The sequence below is a fragment of the Neomonachus schauinslandi genome, chromosome 12 (assembly GCF_002201575.2).
Source record: "Neomonachus schauinslandi chromosome 12, ASM220157v2, whole genome shotgun sequence".
Lineage (NCBI taxonomy): Eukaryota > Metazoa > Chordata > Mammalia > Carnivora > Phocidae > Neomonachus > Neomonachus schauinslandi.
In genome coordinates, this window is record NC_058414.1 from 83,905,225 (window position 1) to 83,919,350 (window position 14,126).

The following is a 14,126-nucleotide window of genomic DNA, read 5'->3' on the forward strand; positions in this document are numbered from 1 at the left end:
ATAGTGGATCACTTCTCATCACTGGGCCCCAAATTCCCAGATACAACAGTTCTGATCACGTTCTTCCCTTTTTACACATTGTAACTGGGGTCCCAGAAGGGGATCTGTGTCACCATAGGTACTGCTCACCCAGGAACCCTTAATGAAGTGGTGATCTAATAGTAGGATTGCTAAATTATCCCCATCTGTTCTAATGGGCTCACCGCTAGTTTGCCTTTTGAACTCACTTCAAAGATCTTGCCCTCACCCTACGGGTCCTAAATCACTCCTCTGGCCTGGATAATCTCACTGCCCTGGCACATTCCTGTTTGCAGTCTGGTGTACCTTGTGTTTCCTTCTCCTGGCTTTTCTTTTGGTCTTTAAAGACAACTTCTATTTTGCATCCTGGACCATGAGCGTCAAGGTGGAGCAAGGATTCATCAGTCAGGCTTCTCTTGTTCCATTCCTCCTCAGCACATACCATCTGCCCCGCCCCCCTTTTTTTCCTTTTTTCAAACATGTCTGTAAATCTTATCCTCCTGCCTAGGATTTGTGCGGCATCTGGTGTGTGCTCATAAGCCAATAAATGAATATTCAATATGAGTCTCACGATCATCTCCTATTCTTCACCTTCACCTGAATGGAACCAAGCCATGGTTTTGAATATGCAGCTCTTTCTAATGTCAAAAGTCAATTTTAATCCCTGTCTGTATCGCATGACATGTAGGAGGGCCTTCTCCCCGTCAGGCCCAGGGGCCTCCAGGGCACAGTGTTACCTTGGTGATTGCACTCTGGTCCTGGGTCTAGTTCTTAGTTTTTCAGCTCAGGAGCTTGATAGTCTCAGTGTCCACGTTGATTAGACTCGGGGATGCTGACTCACGCTCACAGAGCTCAGATGAGGCAGATGATAAAATCAGAATACGGATTTATTCATTTACATCATGGCATGTAACTGTTTAGTGGATTGGATCCTCACGTCGGTCTGCACAGTACATTCTCTCCCTGTAGGCAAGATACATGGGGAAGCCAAATTATAATCAGAAGGTTGTTTAGTGAGCAGGGCGTCAGAGCAAGGAAAGTTAATTACAGTCTTTGATTAGAATTTTTAATGGTATCCAGCTCTAATAGCATGATATATCCAATTCTATAACCAGAACACACCTGTCAGCCAGCCAGTTGGTCACTGGTGCTGGCTAGTCAGGGTTGCCTTGGACCAGGCAATGCCCCAGGAGGCCTGGCCTGTAACCTGGCTCTATGTGTAGACTCCTCCCCCCCCAAGACTGAGAGTGTCCTTTAGATCCCTTGAGGGAAAGAGTTCTTCAACAATACATAAAAAGCCATAAAGAGAATACCTGTGACTATAATCAAATTAAGAGCTTCTGTTCGGTAAAAGACACATAAAGAAAGTGAGGAGTAAAGTTATAAACTAGAAGATATTCACTATATTCATATACACACAACAAAGGGCATAGGAAGAACTCCTACAGATCAATAAGCACAAAGAACCAAGAGAAAATGGACAAAAGCTGTGAGCAAGCATTTCACAGAAGAGGAAACAGGTGTATTTGATCGAGGACCTATGAGTCAAGACTGCAATGAGATGCCATTTTATACTCTTTCAATTTACAAAAATCAAAATGTTGGAGAGGAGGTGGATGATAGGATCTCTATTATCGGTGGGCATATGAATTCGTAAAACCACTTTGGAAAATAGTTTGGCATTACCTTCTAAAGTTCACACCTTATGGTCCAGGTATTCTACCCCAGGCATAAACCCAAGAAATTCTCGCACATATACAACAGGAGACATAATGAGAATGTTCACAGCAACGCTGTACATAATAGCAAAAACCTAAAAACAACTAGCAAGTCCACCAGTGGGAGAATGGGTGAATAAAGTATGGTATTTTCACATACTGAAATATTATACACAGAAGAAAATTTAGTATGATTTTCTTTCTAGAAAGTTCCAAATAACTGAACAAAAGGCAAGTAATAATTCCTTTTCAGGAAGACATACAAAATTTGATAAAATTGTAGAGAAAGGGAAGAAAGATAAGATACATGCTCAGACCCCTTTTCCTGTTCAAGTGTACCGATTCCCAGCTGCTATGAGTGTTGGCTGCCAACAGCTCAAGGCTCCCTCCCTCTCTGGAGAATTGCTGTTAGCCAAATAGGGGCTGACTCACACAGGAAGCTATGTACTTGTTTTCCCTATATCACCTCCCCAAATGTCAGCCAATGACTGACTAACTTGGGGGCACAAACAGCTAATCTTTTGCCTCAACGTAGGGTCACACTACGTTGCAATGTGGGCTCCAGAACTCTGAATACATTTTCCAGCTGATTCCACATCCTTCCTTAGCTTCCCCCCCCCCGCCGCCATCCTGTCCTGCTTCCCAAACTCCCCTTCTCCTGAGAATTCCTTCAAAGAAAATCACCTAAACAAGAATCTCATCTCAAGCTCTGCTTCTAGGGAAATGGACTTAAGACAACAGGAAGTGAAGAGCCTGGCATTCTGAGTGAAGATTACCTTGGATGGGGAGAGGCGGGGGATGAGATAGGGGCCAGGGCCCTATGGTTAGATTCAGGTTCTGTTTTTTTTCAGGTATTTTTACCTAATTTAGAAAAAAACAAACCCTAATTCAATAGCTAAATAAATCATAAAAGAGGGCCATGCATGGATCAATGATGAGCATGCCATTAGCCAAGGATTATGATTAATCTATTTCTATGGACCTGAAATCCAGTTTTAAAAATGTTTATAAAGGTGGAGATTTTAACACAAAAATGTTTTCCTATTCAATATGCATTTATTGAGTGTCTAGTGTGCCAGCGACAGTTTTAGATGCTGGCAAGGCACTGGCAAACAAGAAGACAAAATTCCTTCTTGCATGGAATTTCATTGTCGTTGGAGAGACAGAAAGTACTTAAAAATTTTAATTTGGTTAATGAGAGCTGCCATAAATAACAGAAAAGTGGCTGCTGGAAGGAGAGAGATGTATGGTGGTGGGGCCTCTTGATTGGGAAAGTTAGAGAAGACAGGGTTTGGGCTTGTGGTATAAAATTTTTCTTAACTCTCTTCTTTGTATCCTTTTTGTACTCCCCAAACCGTATGAAAAATGTAGGCTAGATGTTATTATCCACATTTTACAGGTGGAAAATCTCAAGAGCAGTGTGTCTCTTGCCTGAGACAAGTAATTAATATTTTCTGTTCTCTAAGTGAAGACCCCACCGAGAAAGAGAAAACTTGAGCCATAAACATTCGTGGACACAACTTAAATTTCTGAAACACACTTAAGCTTGGAAGGCTTTCGTGCCTCATCAAATGAGTCTCTATGGAATTTTCCACTATTAAGGACAACAATGAGGATGGAAAAGGGACAGTCCATTGATAATGGAAAAAAGTATTTTGAGTTCTTTCTTTGCAGTACTGGGGGTGGAGTGGGGTTTGTTGAGCCATCCCCAAGTCTTACACCCAGTCTTGTGGGGGTCCAAAAGAAGACCTCGGTGATATGGCTGAGGAAGAGGGATATAGTCCATGGCTGTTGATGGGACTAGCTGTCACCTCTGTGCTGCCCACTTGAAACCAGAGCCACCCATGGAACTGCAGCCACCTGGGGACTGACACACAGACCACATCCACTTCTGTCTTCTGGGTTACAGATGGTGAGGAGCGTTAGGATAGCCCAGCTCCTTCACTTGGCCATGTGTCCTCGGGCCTTGATGGAATCTCTGGGAGGTCCAGTTTCCTCATTTAAAATGAGAATAATGGTAGTATTTAGAATAGTGTCTCAAGAGTATTCAGGAAGCTGATGTATTAAAGTATGAAGCACCTTATCCGGCAGCGGCAGTTCTCAGTGTGTGTTAGCTTGGATCATTATTCTCACCAAGAGGTGGACATCCATTTATGAATCAGATGATTGGCATTTCCCCTAAATTCCTTTAGATTTTTCATGAGGCTTAATGACAAAGATCTCAACAGTTCACAGAAAAGCGCTCGTTGGATGCTAAGTCATTTTTAGTATTATTTGGGTTTTGAAATATTGGGGTTCTTTCTCTGGGAGCTTTCCCATGTTAAATAGATATTGATGCCCCTTTACTGGGTTAATACAAAGGATTATTGCCTGAAGCCTTCACAGGTCCAGCTTTCACGAACAACCATGTCAAGTCTATGGGGTCACCTCTGATTTTTACAGGTGCCGGGAAGACCCCACTGTAAATTTCTTGCGAGTGAAGTTGAGGGTATGTTCCAGCCCTGGAATGTCCTACGGAGGTTGCCCTTCTTTTATGTCCTTACTAGGACCAACTATGAAGAATCATTTATATTGTCATCATCATCCTTATCTTTCTGTTTGACGAATTCTGGACTTTTGCCAAACCAGACAGCTTGTAAAATAAATCCACTCTACTATTTGTATTGAGCATTAAATCATGAGCACCAGCTGTTTCTTGTATTTGAAGTAAAGCTCCAGGTGTACTGGGGGCATTCAGAGAGCACAGTTTTTTCCTCCTCTACGATGTATGGGTACTGTGGTGTAGCTGGGCAACTTGCTCCTTTAATGCAAAAAGTGAATCTCATGGTTTTGTGTGATTGATTGATTGATTGATTAATTAATTATTTTTTTGTATCTCCTGCAAGGTCGAGCTCAGCAGCTAGTAAATATTTGTTGATTTGATTTGCTGCAGGGGCAGCGAGTTAACAATTGCATAAGCCATACTCTCAACAAGTTAGGGCAGCAGGAAAAGGGTACTTTTCCCAACCAATTGGTGGAATTCTGGAAAACAGCTTGGAATGCACGTGCCTAAGTTCTAAGAGAGAGCATAAATTAAACCTTCAGAGATAAGAAAGACTTGATACTGGTCACATTGCTTGCATTTTTGTAATGATTTATAGTTTTAAAATGCTTTTATAGATATTGGATAATTAAATTATCACAACCACCGGGTGATATATGCAGGATGGCTATTACTACTATCCCTGCTTGACTGATGAGGAATCCGAGTTTTAAAGAGGTGAAGTAGCATGCCCAAACATACACAGATGGAAATGATGAAGCAGATTTTCAAGACCAGTCTCATAGGTTGTTGCTCAGGAAGCAATTTGAATACCTTTAAAATGCACAGAGTTCCTCCAGCCCCTCTGGTCTCACAGCCCTATGTCATCCGCCTGGCTCCTGGAGCCTTTGTTTCCAGTTTTGCAGTGATGAGAGGGGATGTAGGGAGGAAATAGGAGGCCAGGTCTCCCTCTCTGGCTGCCACTGCTGGCCGATGATGACCACAATCGAGGGGTGTTTTATGTGGTTCCTGTGGGCCTGCCCTTCCTGTGCCTGAGCCCAAGATTGCCATCCAGGGAGAACTTGGAATTAATGAATTAATGTTTTACTTCTTATGAAACATCTGGAATGAACCCCAAACACTATTTCCATCCTTTAGGCCTTCACGCCCTTTCATAGGGATTAGACGACCCAGAGAACCACCAAACCCCATCTTTAACTGTTAGCCTCTCAAAATTTGGATGACAAAATGTCCCCTTCTCTCAACAAGCAAATAGATATATTTATTTTTCTTGAGTATTTAAACAACTTGGACTAACCTTCGGAAACCATTCACCTGGATTTGGGGCTTATAATTTTCTCAAGGGCAGAGCCAAGGTTTTCTTTATTTCGGACCCCCAGCACCTGAGCATAGGCTGGTGTCTCATAAAGATACATTGACTGAATACCTCTGGTGGTATCAGCTTCACGTCTGATCTAGAAGCAGCCGGTGTGTTCTTTCTACTTCGTTAACTGTCTGAGGCCGTCTGCCTTCCTCAGCTCTTGAGTACATTGCCATGGCATTGTGCTTTTCTGATGGATGTGGGAAACACAGAGGTCAGAGAAAGCAAAGCCCTTCTGCTCCAATTTCAGCACAGCTCTGTTAGAAAACTCAGAGACGCCAGGCCCAGTGGAAAGGAAGGCTGATGACCTATCTCACATTGTGAAGTGGTATCTCTAAAGCTCTTTCAGAGGCAGCTGTTGGTGGACAGGTATTAACTTGTTAAGGAGGCATGTCAAAGAAGAACGCACCAGATCTTCTTCCCTCCCTCCCTCTTGCCCCAGGGCCATCGGTAGGATCAATACTTAAGGGGCATGTTTCTCTGTGTTCTCAGGCTCCCTGGGGCCTGGCCGGTCTAGGGACCTTCCATTTGCTCTGGAAAATAAGTGAGGGACTTGTGGAGCCGGAAAGATATTTGATCAAGGTGGATAGTGGACACGTTGCTAGGTTGGGGAAGGCCTGGTAAGGAATGGCACTGGCCCTGGGAGAGGGTGTTTCCCCTCCTTGCCAGGACTACAGGGTGGCGGAAGGATATAGATGCCCGCTCCTAGGTCTCAGAGGCCAGTGGCATCATGACCTTCAGAAATGAAACCAGGAGGAGCGCCTGGGTAGTATAGTCGGTTAAATGTCTGACTCTTGGTTTCTGCTTGGGTCATGATCCTGGGGTCTTGAGATCAAGCCCCATGTGGGGTTCCATGCGCAGCATGGAGTCTGCTTGAGACTCTTTCCCCACCTCTCTTTTCCTCTCCCCCAATGCTCTCTCTCTCTTCAATAAATAATCTTAAAAAAAAAAAAAAAGAACGGAATTAAACCAGGAGATTAGGAAAAGGCAGTCCATAGATATTTCCCTTACTCCCAGTAGGAAGAGAAATAATAACAAGTTGATCAATGTTTTCCTGAGTTGCTCAAACATGATGGGGCTTTTGCTCCAGCAATATCAGGTTTTTACTTTTTATTTCTCTGACACTTGGATCCGAATTTGTGGACCCTTCCCTAACTGTTACCTTCATCAATATATGAGCAACATAAGGTTCACAGTGAGGTTGTTGCTTAGGATTTAATGGCCTGCCCTGTGTTCTTTTTTTTAAAGATTTTATTTATTTATTTGTCAGAGAGAGAGAGAGCACAAGCTGGGGAAGTGGCAGGCAGAGGGAGAAGCAGGCTTCCTGCTGAGCAGGGAGCCCGATGTGGGGCTTATTCCCAGGATCCTTGGATCATGACCTGAGCCGAAGGCAAACACTTAACTGACTGAGCTACCCAGGCGTCCTACCTGCTGTGTTCTAAATCTCCGTTTTTCAGGTGTCTGTCAAACAGTTTCTCATGATCTCAACACCCAGAATATTTCTGTGGTCCCGAGGAAGGATAGGCTTTATTCTTATTGCAAGACCCACTTCTAGAGGCAGGCTGCCTTCTCCTTTCATATGTGATAAATTCCCGAACGTGTATGGACATAAAGCCTAAAGTGTGAAAGTCTAGCAGTAGACAGATTGTGATGAGAAGTATATTCCCAGCGAGCCAGAACCTTTCTACTCAGAGTTGAATGCCAACATCAGGCTACACCGGGGAGCTTGTCAGCATCTTTGGCCTTGCTCTGACCTACTGAATCAGAATCAGCATTGCACATGATTCCCAGGTCATTCATACACCCAGCAAAGTTTGGGAAGTGCTGAACTAAACATAAATACGACTAATTACTCCTCACCTCATAATCTTTTGGATAGGTGGACTCCACCCTGCCCATACAGGAGGATCACCTGGGGGCTTTTGTGAACTCAGATCAGGTAAAACAATCTCTGGACCTCGGTTCTGTAAAAATCTGCCCAGGTGCTGCTAATGGACAGCTGAGGCTGAGGACTACTGTTTTAAACCCAATTTCCAGTGCCATCTCCCCAGCGTTTTATACATCAGTAGGGAGATGATTCTCCATGGATCTCTTCCATTTCTGCGTGTCCAGATCATACCAGGTTAGAAGAATAGAAATCGTAAGAGGTTTCAGGTTCCCTTCACTCACGGTTCCTCTTCTGTAATCCCGCCTATTGCCCTTGCAGGTGTTGTCTGACCCCCTTTGTGGAAAATGGGGCCCAAGGTACAAATTTGGATTTTGCCATGAATAACAAAGTCCTTTTGTCTCTGGCCTGGGATTTTTGTTTCTTCCACCAGCAACCATGAAATAGTGGCAAGCTAACATATTGACTTGAAGGAATGGCAGAATCTTCAAGCGTTCACAGTCCTTGACAACATCTTTCATAGTTTTGTTCTTCTGCTGCCATAATCAATACCTCGCACCTGGGCTGATCCAGTGAATGTCCGAGTGAGGCTATTTCCTTCCAGAATGTCTACCTCCCTCTTTAGCTCCGCTGCATCAAGTTTATCTCAATTATTTAATCACAGGCACTAATAATTTTAGATTTCATTTTCCACTAATTTTTACGAAATAGGGGCAAAATGCAAAAAACACTGCTGTTTAGATGAAACCAAATGAGGTGAGAAGCTACATTGGCAAGCAGTCCTTCCACCCCTCGCCTGCAGTCCTATTGTTGTGCAAAAGTCTGTTATGGTAGAGGAGACTGTATGCAGTATACACGGGGCACGTCCCCGTGTAATTGATGTCAGTCAAAGAGAGCCCGAAGTTCACATGGACCCAAGCATTCGTTTTAAAATTCTTGATCCCAACGGCCCGTCAGAGGAAGAAGGTTTTGACTCTTTGTGATAAAAAGGAACAGCAAAGATTAAAATCCCCACCAGACATCAGATTCCCAAAAGAGAACCTTGATCATAGCAGTGCTCAAAAAAAATAGCTTTTCCTCCCCCACAATACATTGATTTCAAAGATAGTGAAATTCTTCAGTATCTGTCAACATTGATTTAAATTAATTTCAATTAAAAACTCAGATTTTGCCATCTGACACAATGTGAGAGGAGAAGCACTTTTCGAAACAAAAGCATGAGAGTGTGAGGCTTTTTTCAAAATAAATCAGTCCCTGAGCATTAGGCCAGCATTCTTCAGATGGTTTTTCATCCTGCACCCCATAATGAAAAAACTGTTAACATGTCACACCCAACATACATCATTACCTATTTGTAAATTTTTTGCAAATACCATTGTACTCATTATGTAACTTTAAAACACAAACAAAAATTGAAATAAAAAAAGGGTGAGATAAAAGTACACAGACGTCTTAATAATTTCTTCCTTCACCCCCAATAGGAGTGAATGTCTGATTTTGGAGATCATTGGATTGATTGGAATGCTTCTAACATCTGTCTCTGATTTACTTGAGCTATATTTTTATTTTTTAAAAGATTTATTTATCTATTTTAGAGAGAGAGAGAGTGTGAGAGTGTGGGGGTGGGGCAGAGGGAGAGAGATAATCCTCAAGCAGATTCCCTGCTGATCGCAGAGCCCCACGTGGGGCTTGATGCTATGACCCCGAGATCACCACCTGAGCGGAAATCGAGTTGGACACACAACCGACTGAGCCACCCAGGTGCCCCAATGAGCTATATTTTTAAATGTAAAAAAGACAGGGACGCCTGGGTGGCTCAGTTGGTTAAGTGACTGCCTTTGGCTCAGGTCATGATCCCAGGGTCCTGGGATCGAGCCCTGCATCGGGCTCTCTGCTCAGCGGGAAGCCTGCTTCTCCCTCTCCCACTCCCCCTGCTTATGTTCCCTCTCTCGCTGTGTCTCTCTCTGTCAAATAAATAAATAAAATCTTAAAAAAATAATAATAAATGTAAAAAAGACAATTCAGTGAGAACTCTTGCTCTATCGTACCTTGTGGTCCCCAAACCTATTATTATTTATTATTGGCCCTTTCCAGGAAGATTTTGCCGTCCCTTGACAGGGAAAGTGTCTGGGTCACATTCCCTTTCTTCCATGTGGTCAGGACTTCATAAGCTCCATATATAGGTGTATGTATGTATAGGTGGCTCTCCAGTCCCAGGGGCTGGTCCTGGTTAGCTGCACCCCTTGGCCTGCAGACACCCTTCCTCCAAAGAGTAAGAAGTGGCTTCTTGGGTGGTGGCGGCCAACCCTCTGCGTTGCTGGGGACAGGCTCTTGGGCTATGGTCTTGGGCACCTCACAGTGTTCATTAGCTGGGTTCTGGTGGCCAGGCCCTCAGCCACAGGGTGGTGAGAACTATGGGCTGGGAGCCAGAGCATGTCACCATGCAAACCCTTGGCCCTGTAGAGACTAGGTGGAAGCAGGCAGGAGCTCAGAGTTCCCCTGGTGGGTGGCTGGACCAGTGGGGAAGAGAGTGGGTATAGTGCAGTTGGGAGGAGGCCAGCTGGGTGCCCAGCTGAAGGCAGCCATGTAGCAGAGGGTGGCCGAAGAAGCTGTCACCAACGGCTTGGCCTAGGTTTGGGGATGGACACCAGTCCGGGGAGGTGGGGAAGGCAAGACCCTGGTATTGGAAAGCTGCCATTAAGGATGACACCAAGTGAGGTCTCTGGCTGTGGGTCCTGTAACTAAAAATGGGAGCAGAACAGAGCAAAGGTTTGGGAGGCAGGGGTGAAGGCCTAGGAGGCAGGCTCCCCCAGCTCCCCAATCTCCCCAAACTTTGGGCAGTCATTGGAATGAGGGAATCAGCAAATCGATCAATAGGTAGGTAGGTCGTGGGCAGTGATCTGGGCTGTATGCGGGGATCCTGGGTCACATGGGTGAAGATGACACAGCCCCAGCCCACAGGGGGATTGTTTGATGGTTAGACTGATGCTTGCAAACAAGCAGAATCTACAGTGTGTGATGGGGGAGGGAGGCACAAGGCATGATCAGCTAAACTGAAGATATGGTCGGTTGGCTATGGCTTCCCCTGGGGGGTGGCCGCAGTGTGGGATTTTGAACGATAAAGTGGATTTGGAAACTCCAGAGCAGCATTAACCACCTTTTGGTGGGTTATTGTTTTCTTGGATTTTCATTACTCCCTGTCTGGCATATTTCTGGAAGGTGGGATAAGCTTGTTTTTTGTTAATTAAATCACATTTTGAGTGTAGTGGGGGGAGCTGGCTATGTTAAGAAACTATGGTAAATCCTCTTGTTAATCAAAGAATCCTTTTGTAATGTGAATGATGACACTCTTGTTTCTCTGTGTTTTAAAATTACATTTGATATATTTATTTCCATTAAACACCCAAAGGGGACTTTTGGAAATCAAACATAATTTAGTTTGGGGGTTTTATTTGTAAATATTGGAGCACCTCATGCCGTCTCTGGAGACCCTCAGGGAGGTCCCCAAACAAAGTGGGAATTAATACCTTTAATGAAGAGGGATTCAGGGCAAGAATCAGATTTCCTGCAACCTCCACGCCTGCTTTGGCTAGTTAACTCCTTCGTATTTTTACCTAACTCAGCTCAAATCGCACCTTTTTTGTGGGGTAACATAGGCATCACGTTAAATTGACCACTTTGTCATTTTTAAGTGTACAGTTTAGCAGCATCAAGTACGTTCACATTGTTGTGCGACCCTCAGTTCTGTCCCCCTCCAGAATTTCTTCATCTTCCTCAACAAAACTGTCCCAGTGAAACATTAATTCCTTGGTTGCCCCCACCAGCCCCTGGAAACCAACCTTCTGTTTTCTGTCTCTGTGCATTTGACTGCTCTAGGTATCAAACGCTGCCATTTATTTGTTTCTTTCTTCATTCATTCATTCATTTAGAAAGGACGATGGGGGAGGGGCCAAGGGAAAGGGAGAGAGAGAATCTCAAGCAGGCTCCCCTCCCAGCGCGGGGCTCGATCTCATGACCCTGAGATCATGACTTGAGCCGAAATCAAAAGTCGGACGCTTAACTGACTGAGCCACCCAGGCTCCCTAAACTTCACTTTTATTTTAACCGGTTATATAGTGCAGTGTTTAAAGAGTCCAATAGTTTTATAAGACCTGTTATAAAAAGCAGCCAAGTCCTCGTTCCTCCTTCCCATGTCTTGTTCTCCAGCGACAACCATATTGAATTCTTTTAGCCTTGACGTTCACATCCATAAACCTAGGGAAGGTGTTTCTATTGCTACTTTTTGATTTTCCTGTTTTAGGCATTTTCTATTGATTTCTCACTATGAAAAATAAGAATTTAGCTTTCCCATAATTCCTTTGAAATGTGTTTTATTGTGAAGTATATCATACATACGAAAGTCTTCCATAGCCTGCTAAAAATAAAGTACTATTATTTGTTCAGCTGAAGAACAAGACCGGACACTATTAGAAGCCTGCATGTGCCCCTCATTGTGCTCCCTTCTCTTTTCCAGATGAAAGCACTAATCTGTGCTAATAATTTCCTTCCTTTTCCTTATAATTATCCTGTGTGTACATATTCCTAAACAATCTATTGTTGAGTGTTACCTGTTTGTGAATATAATATAAATGGAGACATATGGTATGTTCTGATTTTGCTCCTTTCACTCAGCTTTATGGTTCTGAGGTTTGTCCACTGAATGCATGCAGCTACAGCTGGTTCATTTTTCTCTACTCTGTTGTGTTCGGTATGAATACAACTACACCTCCATTTGTTCGGTCTTGTCCATATAGCTGGTGCCCCTGAGCAAGAGTTTCTCCAGGCCGCATAGGTGGGAGTGGAATTGTCAGGGCATAGGGCATGTGGTACCTTTTCAAGTTCACTAGGTAACAACTGTTGGTGGTAATCTCACCAATTTAAACTTCCACCAGGAGTGGTTGAGAGAGATCACTTGTGAGTGCTCTTCTATGAAATGGCCTTGCATATGTTTTACTCGTTAAAAAAAATTAATGTACAGATGTTCTTTATATATCATGGTTATCAATAGTTTACTGGTTTTATGTATTGTAAATATATCTTCTCAGTTTGAAGTCAGCTTTCTTTTTTTTTTTTTTTTTAAGATTTTATTTATTTATTTGACAGAAAGAGAGAGAGAACACAAGCAGGGGGAGCGGCAGTGGGAGAGGGAGAAGCAGGCTCCCCGCTGAGCAGGGAGCCTGACATGGGGCTGCATCCCAGGACCCTGGGATCATGACCTGAGCTGAAGGCAGACGCTTAACTGACTGAGCCACCCAGGCGTCCCTGAAGTCGGCTTTCTATTCTCTGTCAAGGATCCTAAGAACAGAAGTTCTTAAAATTTAATTTAATTTTGTTGATTTTATCCATCTTGCCCTTTATGGGAATCTTTATGTTCTTTTTTTCCTTATGTCTTATTTACCCAAATTATTCCCCATCCCAACTTCAGAAAATATTCTCTATATTGTCTTCCAAATGTGTTATAGTTTTGCCTTATACATGTGAGCATTTTAATCTACCTGGAATTGATTTTTATGTGTGGTGCAATAGGGATTTAATTCCATTTTTTCCATCTACATCTACAATCATCCCAGAAACATATATTGAATAGTCTGTCTATTTCACAGTGATCTGCTATGCCAAGTCTGCAAAAAAGGAAGTTTCCAAATATGCTTGGGTTTGTTTCTGCGCTCTATTTATCTGTGCCAATACTACCGTGTCTTAATTACTATAGCTTTATAATACGTTTTAATGTGTCATGTAGAAAGTCCTCCCACTTTGTTTTCAGGATTATCTCGACTCTTAGGATTGTGTTTGTTTGTGTTTTTTCGTATACATTTTTATCAGCTCGTGAAGTTTTGTGGAACTGTTGCGCTTTTGACTGCAATTACTTTGCATCTCTAGATCTATTTGGGATAGTTGAAGAATAAGTACATGAAGATAAACTGCAGAACATCCAAGACAAGAAGATCTTCAAAGCAACCAGGGATAAGAAAAGATCACCTGCTAAAGAACAGTGACTAGACTAATCAATTACATTTTAACAGTAAAAATGGAAGCCAGAAGACTGTGGGAGATGTTTCCAATGTGCTGAGAGTAAAATAATAATCAACCTGGAATGGATACCCAGTTAAACTATTTTAAGAATGAAAGCAAAATAGAGGTGCCTGGGTGGTGTGGTAGGTTAAATGTCCTGCTCTTGGTTTTGGCTCAGGTCATGATCTCAGGGTCATGAGATCGAGTGAGCCCCACTTTGGGTTTTGCGCTCAGCACGGAGTCTGCTTGAGATTCTCTCTCCCTCTCCCTACCCCTCCCACTTGTGCTCTCTCCCTGCCTCCCACCAAATAAATAAATAAATCTTAAAAAAAAAAAAAAGAATGAGGGACGCCTGGGTGGCTCAGTCGGTTAAGCATCTGCCTTTGGCTCAGGTCATGATCCCAGGGTCCTGGGATTGAGCCCCACATCAGGCTCCTTGTTCATCGGGGAGTCTGCTTCTCCCTGTGTCTGCCGCTCCCCCTGCTTGTGCTCTCTCTGACAAATTAAATAAATAAATAAATAAATAAATAAATAAATAAATAAATAAATAAA